General features: G+C 45.9%; 1 pseudogene; it reads left to right on the top strand.

Moving 5' to 3' along the window:
• The window catches only part of LOC119352756, a 46,508-nt pseudogene extending 28,685 nt beyond the window's left edge, over nucleotides 1–17,823 (top strand).
• Nucleotides 17,824–20,560: the final 2,737 nt, after the last annotated feature.

Below are 20,560 nucleotides of genomic sequence, written 5' to 3'. Positions count from 1 at the left end.
CCCTCTCCTCTCTCTCGCCGTCTCCAGTTCATCACACCCATGGCCGAGCACTTCCCAGGCGACGCCGCGGCGGCGAACGGCTTCGGCCACCGCCATCTTCACGAGAACGAGGCTCGCCTCCTTTTCGAGGCCGAGTACCCGGTCCCGCCGGACATGCGGGTGCCCGGGGCGTGGAGGATCAGCGCCGGCGGTGTGCCGGTGCCCCCGGTACCCACCGGCGCGGCGCGGCGTGCAGAGATCGCACGCATCCGCTCATCCCTACCGCGTGCGGCGAGGGAGGTGTAGGAAATATGCCCTAGAGGCAATAATAAATTGATTATTATTATATTTCCTTGTTCATGATAATCGTTTATTATCCATGCTATAATTGTATTGATAGGAAACTCAGATACATGTGTGGATACATAGACAACACCATGTCCCTAGTGAGCCTCTAGTTGACTAGCTCATTGATCAATAGATGGTTACGGTTTCCTAACCATGGACATTGGATGTCGTTGATAACGGGATCACATCATTAGGAGAATGATGTGATGGACAAGACCCAATCCTAAGCATAGCACCAGATCGTGTAGTTCGTATGCTAAAGCTTTTCTAATGTCAAGTATCATTTCCTTAGACCATGAGATTGTGCAACTCCCGGATACCGTAGGAATACTTTGGGTGTGCCAAACGTCACAACGTAACTGGGTGGCTATAAAGGTACACTACAGGTATCTCCGAAAGTGTCTGTTGGGTTGGTACGAATCGAGACTGGGATTTGTCACTCCGTGTGACGGAGAGGTATCTCTGGGCCCACTCGGTAGGACATCATCATAATGTGCACAATGTGATCAAGGAGTTGATCACGGGATGATGTGTTACAGAACGAGTAAAGAGACTTGCCGGTAACGAGATTGAACAAAGTATCGGGATACCGACGATCGAATCTCGGGCAAGTATCGTACCGCTAGACAAAGGGAATTGTATACGGGATTGATTAAGTCCTTGACATCGTGGTTCATCCGATGAGATCATCGTGGAACATGTGGGAGCCAACATGGGTATCCAGATCCCGCTGTTGGTTATTGACCGGAGAACGTCTCGGTCATGTCTGCATGTCTCCCGAACCCGTAGGGTCTACACACTTAAGGTTCGATGACGCTAGGGTTATAAAGGAAGTTTGTATGTGGTTACCGAATGTTGTTCAGAGTCCCGGATGAGATCTCGGACGTCACGAGGAGTTCCGGAATGGTCCGGAGGTAAAGATTTATATATGGGAAGTCCTGTTTTGGTCACCGGAAGAGTTTCGGGGTTTATCGGTAACGTACCGGGACCACCGGGAGGGTCCTGGGGGTCCACCAAGTGGGGCCACCAACCACAGAAGGTTGCGTTGGCCAAGATTGGTGAGGGACCAGCCCCTTAGTGGGCTGGTGCGCCTCCCACCAAGGCCCAAGGCGCAGGGAGAGTGGGAGGGGGCAAACCCTAGGTCCAAATGGGCCTTAAGGCCCACCCTAGGGGAGCCCCCCCTTCTCCCCTCTCTTGGCCGCCACCCAAGACCCATCTAGGGCTGCCGCCCCTCTAGGGGTGGGAACCCTAGAGGGGGCGCAGCCCCTCCCCTTCCCCTATATATAGTTGAGGCATAGGGCTGCCCACAATAGGCGATTCGATCTCTTGTTGGTGCAGCCCTGCATCCCTCTCTTCCTCCTCTTCTGCAGTGCTTGGCGAAGCCCTGCAGGATTGCCACGCTCCTCCACCACCACCACGCCGTTGTGCTGCTGCTGGATGGAGTCTTCCTCAACTTCTCCCTCTCTCCTTGCTGGATCAAGGCGTGGGAGACGTCACCGGGTTGTACGTGTGTTGAACGCAGAGGTGCCGTCCGTTTGGCACTTGGTCATCGGTGATTTGGATCACGACGAGTACGACTCCATCAACCCCGTTCACTTGAACGCTTCCGCTTAGCGATCTACAAGGGTATGTAGATGCACTCTCCTTCCCCTCGTTGCTGGTCTCTCCATAGATTGATCTTGGTGACACGTAGGAAAATTTTTGAATTTCTGCTACGTTCTGCAACAGTGGCATCATGAGCCAGGTCTATTGCGTAGATTCTATGCACGAGTAGAACACAAAGTAGTTGTGGGCGTTGATTTTGTTCAATATGCTTGTCGCTACTAGTCTTATCTTGATTCGGCGGCATCGTGGGATGAAGCGGCCCGGACCAACCTTACACGTACTCTTACGTGAGACCGGTTCCACCGACTGACATGCACTAGTTGCATAAGGTGGCTGGCGGGTGTCTGTCTCTCCCACTTTAGTCGAATCGGATTCGATGAAAAGGGTCCTTATGAAGGGTAAATAGCAATTGGCATATCACGTTGTGGTCTTTGCGTAGGTAAGAAACGTTCTTGCTAGAAACCCATAGCAGCCACGTAAAACATGCAAACAACAATTAGAGGACGTCTAACTTGTTTTTGCAGGGTATGCTATGTGATGTGATATGGCAAAGGATGTGATGAATGATATATGTGATGTATGAGATTGATCATGTTCTTGTAATAGGAATCACGACTTGCATGTCGATGAGTATGACAACCGGCAGGAGCCATAGGAGTTGTCTTTATTTATTTATGACCTGCGTGTCAACTTAAACGTCATGTAATTACTTTACTTTATTGCTAACCATTAGTTGTAGTAGTAGAAGTAATAGTTGGCGAGACAACTTCATGAAGACACGATGATGGAGATCATGATGATGGAGATCATGGTGTCATGCCGGTGACAAGATGATCATGAAGCCCGAAGATGGAGATCAAAAGGAGCAATATGATATTGGCCATATCATGTCACTATTATTTGATTGCATGTGATGTTTATCATGTTTATACATCTTATTTGCTTAGAACGACGGTAGTAAATAAGATGATCCCTTACAACAATTTCAAGAAGTGTTCTCCCCTAACTGTGCACCGTTGCTAAAGTTCGTCGTTTCGAAGCACCACGTGATGATCGGGTGTGATAGATCCTTACGTTCACATACAACGGGTGTAAGACAGTTTTACACATGCAAAACACTTAGGGTTAACTTGACGAGCCTAGCATGTGTATAGACATGGCCTCAGAACACAGAAGACCGAAAGGTCGAGCATGAGTCGTTTGGTAGATACGATCAACATGAAGATGTTCACCGATGTTGACTAGTCCGTCTCACGTGATGATCGGACACGGCCTAGTTGACTCGGATCATGTAATCACTTAGATGACTAGAGGGATGTCTATCTGAGTGGGAGTTCATAAGATGAACTTAATTATCCTGAACATAGTCAAAAGGATTTTGCAAATTATGTCGTAGCTCACGCTATAGTTCTACTGTTTAGATATGTTCCTAGAGAAAATTTAGTTGAAAGTTGATAGTAGCAATTATGCGGACTAGGTCCGTAAACTGAGGATTGTCCTCATTGCTTCATAGAAGGCTTATGTCCTTAATGCACCGCTCAGTGTGCTGAACCTCGAACGTCATCTGTGGATGTTGCGAACATCTGACATACACGTTTTGATAACTACATGATAGTTCAGTTAAACAGTTTAGAGTTGAGGCACCGAAGACGTTTTTGAAACGTCATGAAACATATGAGATGTTTCGAGGGCTGAAATTGGAATTTCAGGCTCGTGCCCACGTCAAGAGGTATAAAGACCTCCGACGATTTTCTTAACCTACAAACTAAGGGAGAAAAGCTCAATTGTTGAGCTTGTGCTCAGATTGTCTGAGTACAACAATCATTTGAATCAAGTGGGAGTTGATCTTCCAGATGAGATAGTGATGTTTCTCCGAAGTCATTACCACCAAGCTGCTAGAGCTTCGTGATGAACTATGATATATCAGGGACATATATGATGATCCTTGAGATATTCGCGATGTTTGACTCCGCGAAAGTAGAAATCAAGAAGGAGCATCAATTGTTGATGGTTGGTAAAACCACTAGTTTCAAGAAGGGCAAGGGCAAGAAGGGATACTTCATGAAACGGCAATTCAGTTGCTGCTCTAGTGAAGAAACCCAAGGTTGAACCCAAACCCGAGACTAAGTGCTTTTGTAATAAAGGGAACAGTCACTGGAGCAGAATTACCCTAGATACATGGTAGATTAGAAGGCTGGCAAGGTCGATAGAAGTACATTAGATATACATTGTGTTGATGTGTACTTTACTAGTACTCCTAGTAGCACCAGGGTATTAGATACCAATTCGGTTGCTAAGTGTTAGTAACTCGAAATAAAAGCTACGGAATAAATGGAGACTAGCTAAAGGTGAGCTGACGATATGTGTTGGAAGTGGTTCCAATGTTGATATGATCGAATATCGTACGCTCCCTCTACCATCAAGATTGGTGTTTGCGTTGAGCAAAGACATGATTGGATTATGTCTATCGCAATACGGTTATTCATTTAAGGAGAATAATGGTTACTCTGTTTATTTGAATAATACCTTCAATGGTCTTACACCTAAAATGAATGGTTTGTTGAATCTCGATCGTAGTGATACACATGTTCATGCCAAAAGATAGTAATGATAGTACCACCTACTTGTGGCACTGCCACGTAAGTCATATCGGTATAAAACGCATGAAGAAGCTCCATGTTGATGGATCTTTGGACTCACTCGTTTTTGAAAAGTTTGAGACATGCGAACCATGTCTATTGGTGTATATGCATGAAGAAACTCCATGCAAATGGACCATTTGGACTCACTTGATTTTGAATCACTTGAGACATGCAAATCATACCACATGGGCAAGATGACTGAAAGCCTCGGTTTCAGTAAAATGGAACTAGAAAGCAACTTGTTGGAAGTAATACATTTTGATGTGTGCAGTCCAATGAGTGCTGACGCATGTAGTGGATATCGTTATGTTCTTCACAGATGATTTGAGTAGATGTTGAGTATATTTACTTGATAAATCATGAGTCTGAATTATTGAAAGGTTCAAGTAATTTCAGGGTGAAGTTGAAAGATCGTCGTGACAAGAGGATAAAATATCTATGATATGATCATAGAGATGAATATCTGAATTACGAGTTTGGCACAGAATTAAGACATTGTGGAAATTGTTTCACAACAAATACAGCCTGGAACACCATAGTGTGATGGTGTGTCCGAACATCATAATTGCACCCTATTGGATATGATGCATACCATGATGTCTCTTATCGAATTACCACGATAGTTTATGGGTTAGGCATTAGAGACAACCACATTCACTTTAAATAGGGCACCACGTAATTCCAATGAGATGACACCGTATGAACTATGGTTTAGAGAAACCTAAGCTGTCATTTCTTAGAAGTTTGGGGCTGCGACGCTTATGTGAAAAAGTTTCAGGCTGATAAGCTCGAACCCAAAGCGGATAAATGCATCTTCATAGGACACCCAAAACAGTTGGGAATACCTCCTGTCTCAGATCCGAAAGCAATAAAGGATTGTTTCTTGAATCGGGTTCTTTCTCGAGGAAAAGGTTTGTCTCGAGAATTGAGTGGGAGGATGGTGGAGACTTGATGAGTTTATTGAACCGTCACTTCAACTAGTGTATAGCAGGGCACAAAGAGTTGTTCCTGTGGCACCTACACCAATTGAAGTGGAAGCTTATGATATTGATCATGAGACTTCGGATCAAGTCACTCCCAAACCTCGTAGGATGACAAGGATGCGTACTACTTCTGAGTGGTACGTAATCCTGTCTTGGAAGTCATGTTGCTAGACAACAATGAACCTACGAGCTATGGAGAAGCGGTGGTGGGCCCGGATTCCGATAAATGGCTCGAGGCCATATAATCCGAGAGAGGATCCATGTATGGAAACAAAGTATAGACTTTGGAAGAACGGCTCGATGGTCGTAAGGCTGTTGAGTATAGATGGATTTTAAAAGGAAGACAGACAATGATGGTAAGTATCACCATTAAGAAAGCTCGACTTGTCGTTAAGATGTTTTCCGACAAGTTCAAGGAGTTGACTACGATGAGACTTTCTCACTCGTAGCGATGCTAAGAGTCTGTTGGAATTATGTTAGCGATTACTGCATTATTTATGAAATTTTGCAGATAGGATGTCAAAACATTGTCTCCTCAACGATTTTTGAGGAAAGGTTGTATGTGATACAACCGGAAGGTTTTGTCAATCCTGAAAGATGCTAACAAGTATGCAAAGCTCCAGCCATCCTTCTAAGGACTGGAGTAAGCATCTCGGAGTTGGAATGTATGCTTTGATGAGATGATCAAAGATTTTGGGTGTATACAAAGTTTATGAGAAACTTGTATTTCCAAAGAAGTGAGTGGGAGCACTATAGAATTTCTGATGAGTATATGTTTTTTAACATATTGTTGATCAGAAATGACGTAGAATTTCTGGAAAGCATATAGCGTTATTTGAAAGTGTTTTCAATGGAAAACCCGGATTAAGCTACTTGAGCATTGAGCATCAAGATCTATAAGGATAGATCAAAACGCTTAATGGAACTTTCAAATGAGCACATACCATTGACATGATCTTGAAGGTGTTCAAGTTGGATCAGTCAAAGAAGGAGTTCTTGCCTGAGTTGTAAGGTATGAAGTTAAGACTTAAAGCTCGACCACGGCAGAATAGAGAGAAAGGACGAAGGTCGTCCCCTATGCTTAAGACGTAGGCTCTACAGTATGCTATGCTGTGTACCGCACCTGAAGTGTGCCTTGCCATGAGTCAGTCAAGGGGTACAAGAGTGATCCAAGAATGGATCACAGGACAGCGGTCAGAGTTATCCTTAGTAACTAGTGGACTAAGGAATTTTCTCGATTATGGAGGTGGTAAAAGAGTTCGTCATAAAGGGTTACGTCGATGCAAGCTTAACACCTATCCGGATAGCTCTGAGTAGAGATACTGGATACGTATAATGGAGCGACAATTTAGAATAGCTCCAAGTAGAACAGTTATTTGGAATAGCTCCAAATAGAGCGTGGTAGCTGCATCTAGGAGATGACATAGAGATTTGTAAAGCACACACGGATCTGAAAGGTTCAGACCCGTTGACTAAAACCTCTCTCACAAGCAACATGATCAAACCTAAAACTCTTGGGTGTTAGTCACATGGCGATGTGACCTGTGAGTGGTAATCACATGGCGATGTGAACTAGATTATTGACTCTAGTGCAAGTGGGAGACTGTTGGAAATATGCCCTAGAGGCAATAATAAATTGATTATTATTATATTTCCTTGTTCATGATAATCGTTTATTATCCATGGTATAATTGTATTGATAGGAAACTCAGATACATGTGTGGATACATAGACAACCCCATGTCCCTAGTGAGCCTCTAGTTGACTAGCTCGTTGATCAATAGATGGTTACGGTTTCCTAACCATGGACATTGGATGTTGTTGATAACGGGATCACATCATTAGGAGAATGATGTGATGGACAAGACCCAATCCTAAGCATAGCACTAGATCGTGTAGTTCGTATGCTAAAGCTTTTCTAATGTCAAGTATCATTTCCTTAGACCATGATATTGTGCAACTCCCGGATACCGTAGGAATACTTTGGGTGTGCCAAATGTCACAACGTAACTGGGTGGCTATAAAGGTACACTACAGGTATCTCCGAAAGCGTCTGTTGGGTTGGCATGAATCGAGACTGGGATTTGTCACTCCGTGTGACGGAGAGGTATCCCTAGGCCCACTCGGTAGGACATCATCATAATGTGCACAATGTGATCAAGGAGTTGATCACGGGATGATGTGTTACGGAACGAGTAAAGAGACTTGCCGGTAACGAGATTGAACAAAGTATCGGGATACCGACGATCGAATCTCGGGCAAGTATCGTACCGCTAGACAAAGGGAATTGTATACGGAATTGATTAAGTCCTTGACATCGTGGTTCATCCGATGAGATCATCATGGAACATGTGGGAGCCAACATGGGTATCCAGATCCCGCTGTTGGTTATTGACTGGAGAATGTCTCGGTCATGTCTGCATGTCTCCCGAACTCGTAGGGTCTACACACTTAAGGTTCGATGACGCTAGGGTTATAAAGGAAGTTTGTATGTGGTTACCGAATGTTGTTCAGAGTCCCGGATGAGATCCCGGACGTCACGAGGAGTTCTGGAATGGTCCGGAGGTAAAGATATATATATGGGAAGTTCTGTTTTGGTCACCGGAAGAGTTTCGGGGTTTATCGGTAACGTACCGGGACCACCGGGAGGGTCCCGGGGGTCCACCAAGTGGGGCCACCAACCCCAGAAGGTTGCGTGGGCCAAGATTGGTGAGTGACCAGCCCCTTAGTGGGCTGGTGCACCTCCCACCAAGGCCCAAGGCACAGGGAGAGTGGGAGGGGGCAAACCCTAGGTCCAGATGGGCCTTAAGGCCCACCCTAGGGGCGCCCCCCCTTCTCCCCTCTCTTGGCCGCCACCCAAGACCCATCTAGGGCTTCCGCCCCTCTAGGGGTGGGAACCCTAGAGGGGGCGCAGCCCCTCCCCTTCCCCTATATATAGTTGAGGCATAGGGCTGCCCACAACAGGCGATTCGATCTCTCGTTGGTGCAGCCCTGCATCCCTCTCTTCCTCCTCTTCTGCGGTGCTTGGCAAAGCCCTGCAGGATTGCCACGCTCCTCCACCACCACCACGCCATTGTGCTGCTGCTGGATGGAGTCTTCCTCAACCTCTCCCTCTCTCCTTGCTGGATCAAGGCGTGGGAGACGTCACCGGGCTGTACGTGTGTTGAACGCGGTGGTGTCGTCCGTTCGGCACTTGGTCATCGGTGGTTTGGATCACGACGAGTACGACTCCATCAACCCCGTTCACTTGAACGCTTCCGCTTAGCGATCTACAAGGGTATGTAGATGCACTCTCCTTCCCCTCGTTGCTGGTCTCTCCATAGATTGATCTTGGTGACACGTAGGAAAATTTTTGAATTTCTGCTACGTTCCCCAACAGGATGGGCCACGGTACGTCCCCGACAGCCCGCTCTGGGAGCCTTACTTCCGCCGCCATCACGCCGAGCAGCTCGAGGCCACCAACAGCGTCGAGCCCTTCGGCAGGCTCAATGCCGTCGGTCGGCGTCGGTGGTGGGGCATGCCCGGGCGCACGTTGGAGGCCGTCCTCGAGTACATCGAGGGCGGCAACACGCCGCGCCTCGAGTACCCCGCTCCCCCGTCCTTCCCACGGCGCCGGGGAAGCTCCTGGACCCCGAGGCGCATGGAGACCGGGGGGTCCTCCTCCTCGTCCGGCGGTTCCCCCTGCCTCCACCTCCGCCCCGTCAAGCCGGAGCCCCAGGGCACGCCTGTCAGCGCGCGCACCCGCAGCTCCGGCATCCGCATCGGCGACAACGCCTCCCCCACCAGCCGCTTCGTCCTCGTCGAGCCCAAGCCGGAGCCCGGCCTCCCCGCGGAGTACGAGGAGATAGCCCGGCGTGGCTTCTCCGACGAGGACGCCCTGCGGTGGGCGCGGGACGACTACCTCCGCGACGAGATGGTCCGGCAGCGCCGGGCCCTAGAGGAGATCGCCGCCCGCAAGCGTGGGCGCGAGGACGAACACGGCGTCGTGGTCCTCGACAGCGACGACGACGACGACGCCCCCGGACCGTCCAACCCGCCGCGCCAACCGGGGTAGGGATGCAGCAGGGACGGCGGAGGCGTCGGCCGGGGCGACGACGACGACGACGACGACGGCGGTGACTACACGCTGTTCTACAGCCTCCTCGGCATGTAGAACCGCGTGGGCGGGCGGCGAGGCGGGCGGCGAGGGAGACGGCGGGGGTAGCCCGCGGTAGTTTTTCCTTTTTTGTAAAATATGTTTAAATTTGAATGAACTCGAACGTGTTTGTGTTCTGTTTGCGCCGAATTTAAACATTTTTAAAACCCGTGGGAGCCGCGACTCGGGGGCATCACGCCCCCAGTGCGCGGTTTAGCGCCGGTGCGCCCCCAGGGGGCGATTTTTTGCCCCTCCTGGGGGGCCAACGGCTGGAGATGCCCTAAAGTTAATCACGTGGTACAAAGCGCTAGAGGAGTAGACACCCTTATTTTCAAGTTTCTAGATCGGGGCATCAGAATCACCATCAAAAGTGATTTCTTTGGCAATCTCCAATAGTTGGTACCATTGATCCATCAACTTACTATCAAAGTTTCTCCTAAAGGTCAACTTCAGTATTTCACCATCCTAGACATCTCTGACACTCTTGTTTTGCTCATTGCAAATCATATAGATGTGCCAGAATTGTACTGCTAGGGGGGAGGTGCCAAACCAAGTATCTTCCCAAAATCTAATCTTGTCTCCTATCCCTATTTTCCATCTATACCCAAATTTCAAAGTTTGGATAATGGATTTCACTCCTTTCCAGAACCTAGAGGTATTGATGGAGGTGCTAGGGGCAAAGACATTAGTTTTTCCTCTCATATATTTCTGGTCTATCATCATCTTCCAGGGCTTACCATCACCCTCATAGTATCTTCTAACCCAAGATTCTAAGAGGCAGATGTTGACCTCATGAAGATTTGGGATGCCAAGCCCCCCAAATTCTTTCTTCATACAGACCATCTTCCAATTAGCTACGTCCAATTTCCTGTGCCCCTCAAAATCCTTCCATAGATAATTTGACATTTGGGCATTAATAAGCTCAATTACCCATTTAGGAAATTTAAAGAAAGAAAGCAACTACACAGGAATACTAGCTAAACATGCTTGGATGAGGATTATTCTTCCCCTGTAAGAAAGAAGCTTCCCTCTCCATCCAGCAATCCTTTTCATGATCTTGTCAATAAGTGGTTGAATATCTTCTCTCCTAAGTTTGTCGTAGTGCAAAGGGATCCCAAGGTATTTAATGGGGAAGGAACCTATAGTACATTCTAGTATCTCTAGGAACCCTCCCACCTCAGCTGCAACCATGTGAACTGGAATGAGTTCACTTTTACTATAGTTTATTCTCATTCCAGATATCATCTCAAAACTGAAGAGAACCATCTTCAGTTTTCTGGTATGTTCTATATTTTTATCTAAGAATAAGATGGTATCATCAACATATTGGAGACATACTATCCCTCCAGGGCAAATCTTAGCAAACAACCCTTGTATCAGCTGATGATTTGTTGCTTTCATAAACATCCTAGTTAAAATATCAACTACTAGGTTGAATAGCAGGGGGAAATGGGGTCCCCCTACCTTAACCCTTTCCCTGTAAGGAAAAAATCACTCTCAGTGTTGTTAAGCTTAACACCCACTGATCCACCCCTAGTTACTTGAAGGATCCAATGGACCCATTTCTCTCCAAAGCCTCTCTTCCTAAGCAGCTCTTCAAGGAATTCCAAGTCTACTTTGTCAAAAGCTTTTTCATAGTCTAGCTTAAGTACTAGGCCTTGCCTTTTAGTAGAGTGGATGGAGTGCAGAATCTCATGAGCTGTGACCACACTTTCCAAGATATATCTGCCCTTAAGGAAGGCTGATTGGTTACTAGCAATGAGCCTTTGTAGGATCATGGATAGTCTACTTGTGAGGACCTTGGTGAAGATCTTGAAACTACAATTTAACAAACTAATGGGCCTAAATTTTTTCATGCTGGAAGCATCAGCTTCTTTGGGGATCAAAGTCAGCATAGCAAAGTTAAGTCTATGACTAGCCAGCTCCCCCTGATGAAAAACTTCAAACATGGCTACTAGGTCTTTTTTGATCAGCTCCCAAAAATGCTAATAAAAAAAGAAGGAATACCATCTGGGCCAGGGGCACCATCTGCATATGATTCAAAGACAGCCTTCTTGATTTCCTCTTCTAGGAAGGGGGCCTCAAGGGCTTCATTTTCAGTAGGGTTAACTTTCTCTTCATTAGAAAAAAAGGTTGGGTCTAACTGAATCCCACCCTTATCCTCTTTCTTGAAGAGATCTTTATAGAAGTTGGTAGCAATCCCAAGCATTTCTTTAGTGTCAGTGACTGGCCCAAGGGGGCCATCCAAGGAGTGGATAGTTGTTTTCCTCTTCCTTTGGTTTGCCACCGCATGGAAATACTCAGTATTCCTATCACCTTCTTTAATGTCCCTATCCCTAGATCTCTGCTTTGCTTTGATCTCCTCTTGGAGCCAGATTTTCTGGAGCTCACTATGTGTGAATTTGAGCCTAGCTGCCTCAGAGTCAGAGAGCACTAAAGTTTCAGATTTGATGTCTAGCTTGTCATAATCCTCTAAAAGGATTTTCTTATATCTCCTAAGTTGGGCCTCTTCATTAGAGCTCCAACCTTTGGTCACTCTCCTAAGCTTTCTCATCTTCTCTTGCCAACTGTCTAAAGGGTTGGCCTTAAGGGTGGGTTCATTCCATATCTTGGAAACTAGCTTGGAGAAATCCTCTCTAAGCAACCACCATTTTTCCATCCTATAACTACTACTCTTAGCCTTTTGCCCAATCCCTGATTCCCAGATGATGGGAGCATGATCACTACCACATCTAGGGAGAGCCATGCAGGAGGCTAGTGGAAAAATCTTGTCAAGCTCCGTATTACAAAAGAGTCTACCTATTGTGGACATGATCAGATCAGCCTGGTTGTTAGCCCAGGTGAATTTTCTACTAGATAGCTTAATCTCCAACAAACTCCAAATTTCTATCCAAGCATTGAAGTTGTCACACCACCTATGGGTTGACAACACCATTGCTTTTTTCTCTAGCATACATAACTAGATTGAAATCCCCCCAATCAGGGTGGGGTGTGGATTCTCTATGAACAGGGAGTGAAGCTCAGAGATAAATACTTCCTTCCCTTCCTCATAGGGAGATCCATAAACAGTGACAATTCTAAAGGTTACATCTTTACTTTTCAGCTTAAGAACACAACTAACTGAAAAATCAAGATGAGACCATGAAATGATCTCAAAAAGGTCAGCATCCACACCCATCTGGATGCCCCCAGCAGAGCCTTTAGATGGGAGGTGGTGCCAGGAGAAGTTCCTGCTTCCTACCAAGGATTTAAGGTAGGAATCAGAAAATTCTTCTTTTTGGTTTCTTGGAAGCCAATGACAGATGCTTGTATCTTCCTAATTGTATCAACTACAAGGGTTTTCCTCCCTAGAGCAGAGATACCCCTAACATTCCAAAAAATAGCATTCATTGGAAAACTTTTGTCCTAGGGTTCTTGCCCCGTTTGTGATTACATACTAGGTTCCACACTCCAACAGAGTCAAAACTACTATTGTGCTCCACCCCATCCTCTATAATACTTTGGGGGGGTGGTGAAACCTGAGTTAGGATCAACATTCCTATCAGGATTCAAACGGCTAGGGGGAGGTAAGTTGAACATGTTCTTATTTCTAGAATCTATATCAATTCCTATTTTAGAAGCTACTGAAATAAAATGAGGGTTATTGAAGAGGGAGAAAGGTGTGGACTTATTACCTTGTTCTTTTTAGGAGCTACATCTTGAGCCTCTTTGAGCTGTTGAGCCTTTTGCAGTATGGTTCTGGAATCCCCAACATTTCTTGTACTGGCCCTAGGCGCCTGTGTGGGACCCCACTTCTCTGCCCTCTTAGCCCCATGGGCATGGTGGGGTGGGTATTCCTCCTCATACTGCTTGTTCATCAGTGTTCCATCCTGCCTCAGGGGCTCCTTGTTCTGGATCTCCTCTTGCAATTCATCCCATTCATCCTCTGTGTCTATGTCCTCATTGTTCCACCCCTCCATTTCCCTTAGCAAGCTAAAGCCATCCACATTGTCATCACTGTTGCTCATGAAATAGCTTAGTGCATTCCTTTTGACTTGTTGCAGATTTTCTGGAGCATGTGCCTTCAAGAGAGAGGTGGGTGTGGGAGGCTCAGTGGTTGCAGTCAGCTGGTTGTGGGTATAGCTTTTGTCACTTTTCCCACTCCCAGCATTAGAGTTGCTGCCAGCCCCAGACTTGGCATTTTTTTGCATCTCTGTGCCCTCAGTCTCCCCTTCACTCCCTTTATTAGTGTTAGCATTAGAGTTGCTGCCAGCCCCAGACTTGGCATTTTTTTGCATCTCTATGCCCTCAGTCTCCCCTTCACTCCCTTTATTAGTGTCCATAGAGACAGAGCTATTGGCTTTTGGAGGCTCTTGTATCACCACCTCTGCATCTGCCTGCGGTGGTTCTACCTCAACTTGGATCTTATAAAGCTTCCACTGGATCCCAAAAACTCTCTCAAGTGGAATTCTCCTATGATCTTTGCAAGATATCTTAACTCTTATTGTTTCATAGAAGCTCTGGAAGTTGTGCTGCCAGTCAACATCCAGTAGGACCCCGAACGTAGATGTCATCTGATCAAGGATTGTCCATTCACACCATTTAGGATTCATCTTCGTAAGTTTCAGCCAGACTTCTTGAAGTTCCTCCTTTGCTGTGATATCTCCCAACCAGGTTTCCACTTTGACAATGGTGTTCTCCTTTGTCAGACCAAAGCAGGGGTACCCAGCCACTTGTTCCACATCAATTTCTGGGGGAAACTTGACCAAAAAGGTCCATTAATCCAGCTTGTTGATGGCCCATGGCCAGTTAGTTTTGTAAATGCTAGCAAACTCTTTAGCTAGTTCTTGCTTAGTAACCTCTCCTTGCTCCACAAAGACAATTCCAACATTCTTGAGCAAACCCTGGTGCTGGGCATTGACATCTGGCATATCCAAGTGGTACAAGCCCAGTCCCTGTGCAGCACCACCCACATACTTGGTAGCTGAATGGGGTCTTCTCCTGGTGGGGCAATCTTCAACCTTGTGACTGACCATCTTGCAGATGAAGCACCCTTTTGGCTTGGTGCACTTGTCTTTGTGGTGTCCAGGATCTCCACAATTATAGCATGTGACATTTGAATAAGACATCAAGCCTGGGTTGATCTGCTATTTCTGAGCTATATCCTGTTTCTTCTTCTGTTGAATTTTCCCTTGGTTCTTGCTCTGCTGAGAGCTCCTTCCTTGATTGTTGCCAGGGTCCGAGGATTGCACTCCTACTTGCCCTTGCATCTGCTACTGGGGCGGGCCGTACCACTGTTGCTGCACGCCCCTCCAAGACTGCTGCGGGAATTGGCCATGAAATTGACCCAGGAAAGCCCATGCGGGGGTGGCCCTTGATAGCCGAAGCCGAAGAACAGCGGCTGCCCCCCACCTGCCCCCATACCCGAGGTCATCTGCTCATGTTGCCAACCATTGGGGTTCTCTCCCCTTCCCCCCATTGCTTCTTCCACGGCCACGGCTTCTCCCTCCCTCCATGATGGGATCTGCAACGGCCCTAGCTTTGCTTGGTGAGGACGGGGCGGCGGCGACGTTGGGTGGGGAGGAGGGGTAGTGGAAACCCTAAACTCGTCCCCCCCATCCCCGCTTTTTATATCAGTCCACAGCTGACTGTACCTGAGCTCCACTTCGTCACCATGGCAAGCTGGAAAGCAAGCTGGTGATCTGGACGCTTTTCCCCCCAAGTTTTTGTACACTCTTTTGGCGCTCATCCTCCTCTGAACCACTCTAAATCCTCCAATAAGCTCCATAACCAACATGGCTTCTGTTTCTTCAGAAACTTCCACCCCCTTCATTGGTTGGAGTTCAGCAGCATCTCCATCAGATCCAGACTCTCCTGCGAATGACCTCGAAAGAATGTTTTCTATCGTATCCTTCTTTCCCTGAATCCTGAGGTCCTTGCTGCCATCGCCCATGCGATCACCTCCGATGGCTGGGTGTCTTGATTCGGCATGATCAGAGAAACCTCTGTCTCCTCCTCATGCATCAGGATGCGAGTCACAATCTTCTTGGTTGATTCTGCACCCCTCCTGGGCAGCCTCAACTCTCTCTTCAGTTTGTTGGTGAGATTCACAACCAGCAGCTCTTCTGTCGCCATTTCTGGTGTTCCTTCTCGCACATTCATGACCAGAGTGGTAGGCAGAGTAAGCTCGGGATCCCTCTTCCATGCCCTTTGCAAGCTCCGTCTGTAATCCATATCCTGAAATTGTGCAATCTCTGCATCCAGCCAAAATTGCCTTGTCCACTCGTGACACATGGGTCCAATTTCGCCACTGTTGCAGGATTCCTCAACTTTCAATCCATGGCTGAGGCAGGGGAGAGGTATGGCCAGGGGTCGAACTCTTCCAAATTCGAGGGCGGCGCCGACATTCCCATCTTGCTCGCTGCTATGGATCTGTGCTCCTCGCCTCTGCCCACGCCCAATTGACGTAGTCCTTTGGGGATGCGGTCAGGTGTGGCATCCTCCTCTTCTCGTCCCAATTGCCATCGAAATAGATCCTCTACGCCAAATTGAGGAGCTCGTGATCTGCGCAAGCACCAAGTTCTCGATCCCCCATGATGCCCATACCTTCATCTCCGGTTCTGGCTCCGCCTCCGCTTTTTGCTGCAGTGCCCTCCACTCCTTCACGCACAGGAGATATGAGGATGCGTCGTCGCGGATCCGTGTGGCTCACTCCGTCCACCTCCGCATCCTTGTTGCCCGCAGCTTCTCCGGCGACACCGACCCAATCAGGCGCAGCATCTCCGGGAAGGCCCGGTACATGAAGGGGGAGGCATGTACGGGATTGTCGAGCCCGGGCAAGGAGGCGAGCATGTAGATCTGTCGACACTCGGCATGGGGGCGGGGTGTGGGGCAGGGAGGCTCGCCGTCGCGGGGGAGTCAGTGGCGAGGTTGGGTGGGTGGGGTGGAGTCACGGTCGCCAGAGCGAAGAGGGGGTAGACTTGCTTAACGATATCAATTTCTTGTTGAAATTAAGGGGTTTTCCTAACCAATCACGCTTACCGTTGGTGCACCGAACCCCCTACGGACTACCAGATCACTCTCGAGAGAAATTAGAGAGGCAAGTGATCGAACAACACACCTTGTCTTCTGCACCACCTCCGGTGTGGACATGCCGGGCGCCGACTACCAACTGACCAAGATGCTCGGTCTACGCCCGTCCGTGAAGCGCCTCATGATGTATCAGCAGGGCTGCTTCGCTGGCGGCACGGTGCTTCGCCTCGCCAAAGACCTTGCTGAGAACAACCGTGGCGCACGTGTGCTGGTGGTCTGCTCCGAGATCACCGCGGTGACCTTCTGCGGCCCGCACGAGTCCCACCTCGACTGACTGGTAGGTCAGGTGCTCTTTGGCGACGGTGTCGCCGCGGTGATCATCGGCGCAGACCCCGATGTGTCCATCGAGCGCCCCTTGTTCCAGCTGGTGTCTGCGAGCCAGACGATTTTGCCTGACTCAGAGAGCGCCATCGACGGCGACCTCCGGGAGGTCGGCCTCACCTTCCACCTCCTCAAGGATGTGTCTGGCCTCATCTCCAAGAACATCGAGCGTGCCCTGGAGGACGCCTTCAAGCCATTGGGCATCGACAATTGGAACTCCATCTTTTGGGTAGCGCACCCTGGCGGGCCAGCAATCCTTGACATGGTCGAGGCAAAGGTAAACCTGAACAAGGAACGGATGCGCGCCACCAGGCATGTCCTTTCCGAATATGGCAACATGTCAAGCGCCTGTGTACTCTTCATCATGGACGAAATGCGCAAACGCTCCACTGAGGATGGCCACACCACAACTGGTGAGGGAATGGATTGGGGCGTTCTCTTCGGCTTTGGCCCCGGCCTCACTGTGGAGACAATTGTCCTCCATAGCGTCCCAATCACTGCCTAGACGATCGCTTGTTCTCAATTTATCTTGGTCATGCAAAAATCTACTATACCGCTGCAACACCCAATTAAGTTTGCTCTATTGTATTCTACCCTATGTGGTTTGTATGTGTTGGTAGATGCACTCTCCTGTTTGTTTGTTTTTTTTTGCTTGAGAGGACGGATTTGGTAGGTGACAATTAGTTATGTCTCATGTAACTCTTATACCATAAGATGAAAACGCTTGATGATTCATTTTTGTTTTGTGGGCTCATGTAGCGCATTTACTTCCTTTGCATGGGTTGTTTCAGCATTGCCTTCCTTATGTGAGCCATTGTCTCCGCAGTGTTGGCTAAATCTCAATCGACTGATGTAACTAAGTCTCAGTCGAGTGATAAAACATATAAAAGAAAAAAGAAAAAAATTAAAATTAAAATTTTGCATATATCTTCACATAAGATCCCACGAATATAGCATCGGCTGAGACTTAAGTCTCAATCGACTGAGATTTAGCAATCTCGTTTTTGATATGCCTATGGATGCCGGTGTTTTTTCCTATTCTCTATCATTTCTCTTGCTGGCAAAAGCGATCGTATGGAAACTCATGGTAGTTTCTGTGTTGTATAAACGTTGTCTTTTTCTATGTTCACTGTTAGGCTGTGTAGTTCCAATGCTTTTTCATGGCCGTTGTAAAAAAATATGTGGACAAATGTTTATATAAGTTTAAGTTCATTGTGACGTCTCATACCTGTTAAGGTTTCCTCTCCCTTACAATAGCTAGAAGGCCAGAAATGCCACGCCCAAGAGGCTGCACAAAAGTCATGGACATGTTAGTGCCTTGAAGACAGCGTCTAGCTAGCTCTCTCCAAGCCCAGCCGCTGCAAGACGAGGTCCTCGTCGAAAATGGGGTTGTCTCCGCTGCAACCAAGCTCCAACACCTTCCAATTTGCCCTTCCACTATAAACTAATGGAGCATTTGCATCCAAACTTGTACAACACACATGGAAGCGTGGCATGAAATTCATTGATTGTGATGTTAATTAACAAAAAAATCATGGTAGTTGTTGATATAATAGTTCATGGCAACCCCAAATGTGTAATTCATGGCATGGCAAAACTTTGTGCTCGGTACATGGCAAATTATAAAGAAAATGTAAAAAAATGTTTATAACGGCAATTGTTTTGATTTTAATCTGCATTGATTTTTAGACACCAAACTACATGCCAAATTTTATTTTCATGTATCATTCCAAATTTGACATGTGTCCGCGAAAAATCTATTATAGACACTATTGCATGTTTTTTGACATAACATAGCAATTCTTATTTTGGTACCATGCCAAATTTCCCCTATGTCTATGGAAAATTCATTATATACACTATAGCATGTTTATTGAACATAACATGCCACATTATTATTATTTTTCCTTCATATATTAAGGAAAATCTCTTTGGGGGGCATATTGTAGTGGAGCGATGGACCAGGTAAATATTTGCACCATGTTATGTGGCAACTTCTAAGAAATTTTGCTTTTGTACACACAAAAATCTAAGAAATACCCAATGGAAAATTGTACATAATTTACATGGAAAAATGTAGGCATGTCTTTGAATTGTTCCTATGGTAATTTGTAGATAACAATTTTTTCCATAACGTCGCAATTTTTAGTTAATTTTCTTCTACTTATTCTCATGGATAATTTAGGCCTTTTTGTTCCCCTAAATCATGGCAATTTCTTACTATTTAGTAGTTGTCCACATGGCATATTTACCAATTTTATACTTATCACATGGCAAATTTAAATATTTTTAGTAGTGTTCACATCTTAAGCTGTTTTGTTCACATGGAAAATTGAGAAATACTTAATCCATGCCCCATGTTAAATTCATAACAATTTTGTTTTTCAAACATGGCAAATTTAGGTCTTTTTTTAATGGTCCCACTGCAAGCTTTACAAAAACAAATCACTTGCCCATGGTAATTTTGGAAATGTTTTTCTACTATCGCACATGGCAATTTGACATACTTTTTGCATGTTTGTACAAAAAAAATACATTTTCTACACATTGCAAAGTTTGTAAAAAAATCTACTGGTCACATGGCAAATTCATAACATTTATCTTTTCGGAACATCACAAATTTATAATTTTCATAATGTCCACATGGAAATTTTATTAATTCTTTCCAACTTGTGACTTGGAAAAATTTATATATTTGATGGCAAAACATATTTGTATTATTCCCATGACAAGTTTATAGATTTGTTTTGTTTTCTGAAACATGTTACCTTCTAGGATAACATTTCTATTAGGAAGATGGAAAAATTATATATTTTTTCTGTTTCCCTTTCATGATGTCAATTTTAGAGCAAATATCATCATAATATGTACATATTTTTGCTTCTTTCTAAGAAAAATTGTTCTATACACAATGTACCTATCGTGAACTGTTTTTGGCAAAATCAGAACATTTTTGTTTTACAAACCATGGAAATTGTAGAAATAGTGGCAATGCTTTCTTGTGACAACTTTAGAAAAAATCATGAAAATTATTTGGACTTGTTTCCATTTTATCACTTGGAAAATGTAGATATCTTTGCTTTTCTAAGTAAAATTGTCACCATGATCGCTTGCATTGTGAGTAGAACAGAACTTTTCATATTTAGTTGTGATTTTTGTTGTAGGTATTTTATGTTTGTTAGCTTTTCAATCATGGCCTTTTTATAGTTCAAAGCATGCCAATTTTAATTTCAATGGCATGAAATTTTTATTTATAAATGCCATGGCAATTTGCTTTATTTACATCATGGCAATTTGCTTTGTCTGATTTTTATTTAATGAAAACTAAAATATGAAGAAGACCATTTTATTTTTAAGAGAATCAAAGTTGTTTTTTAAATGGCATGGCAATTTTATTTTTATTTTACAGTTCAATTTTGCATCATTATCATCAAAAACTAAAAACTTGTTGCCCTGGCAACTTGACTTTTGTTGTC

Source organism: Triticum dicoccoides, chromosome 2A (genome assembly GCF_002162155.2).
Source record: "Triticum dicoccoides isolate Atlit2015 ecotype Zavitan chromosome 2A, WEW_v2.0, whole genome shotgun sequence".
NCBI lineage: Eukaryota > Viridiplantae > Streptophyta > Magnoliopsida > Poales > Poaceae > Triticum > Triticum dicoccoides.
This window is presented reverse-complemented; position numbering and strand designations above follow the sequence as displayed.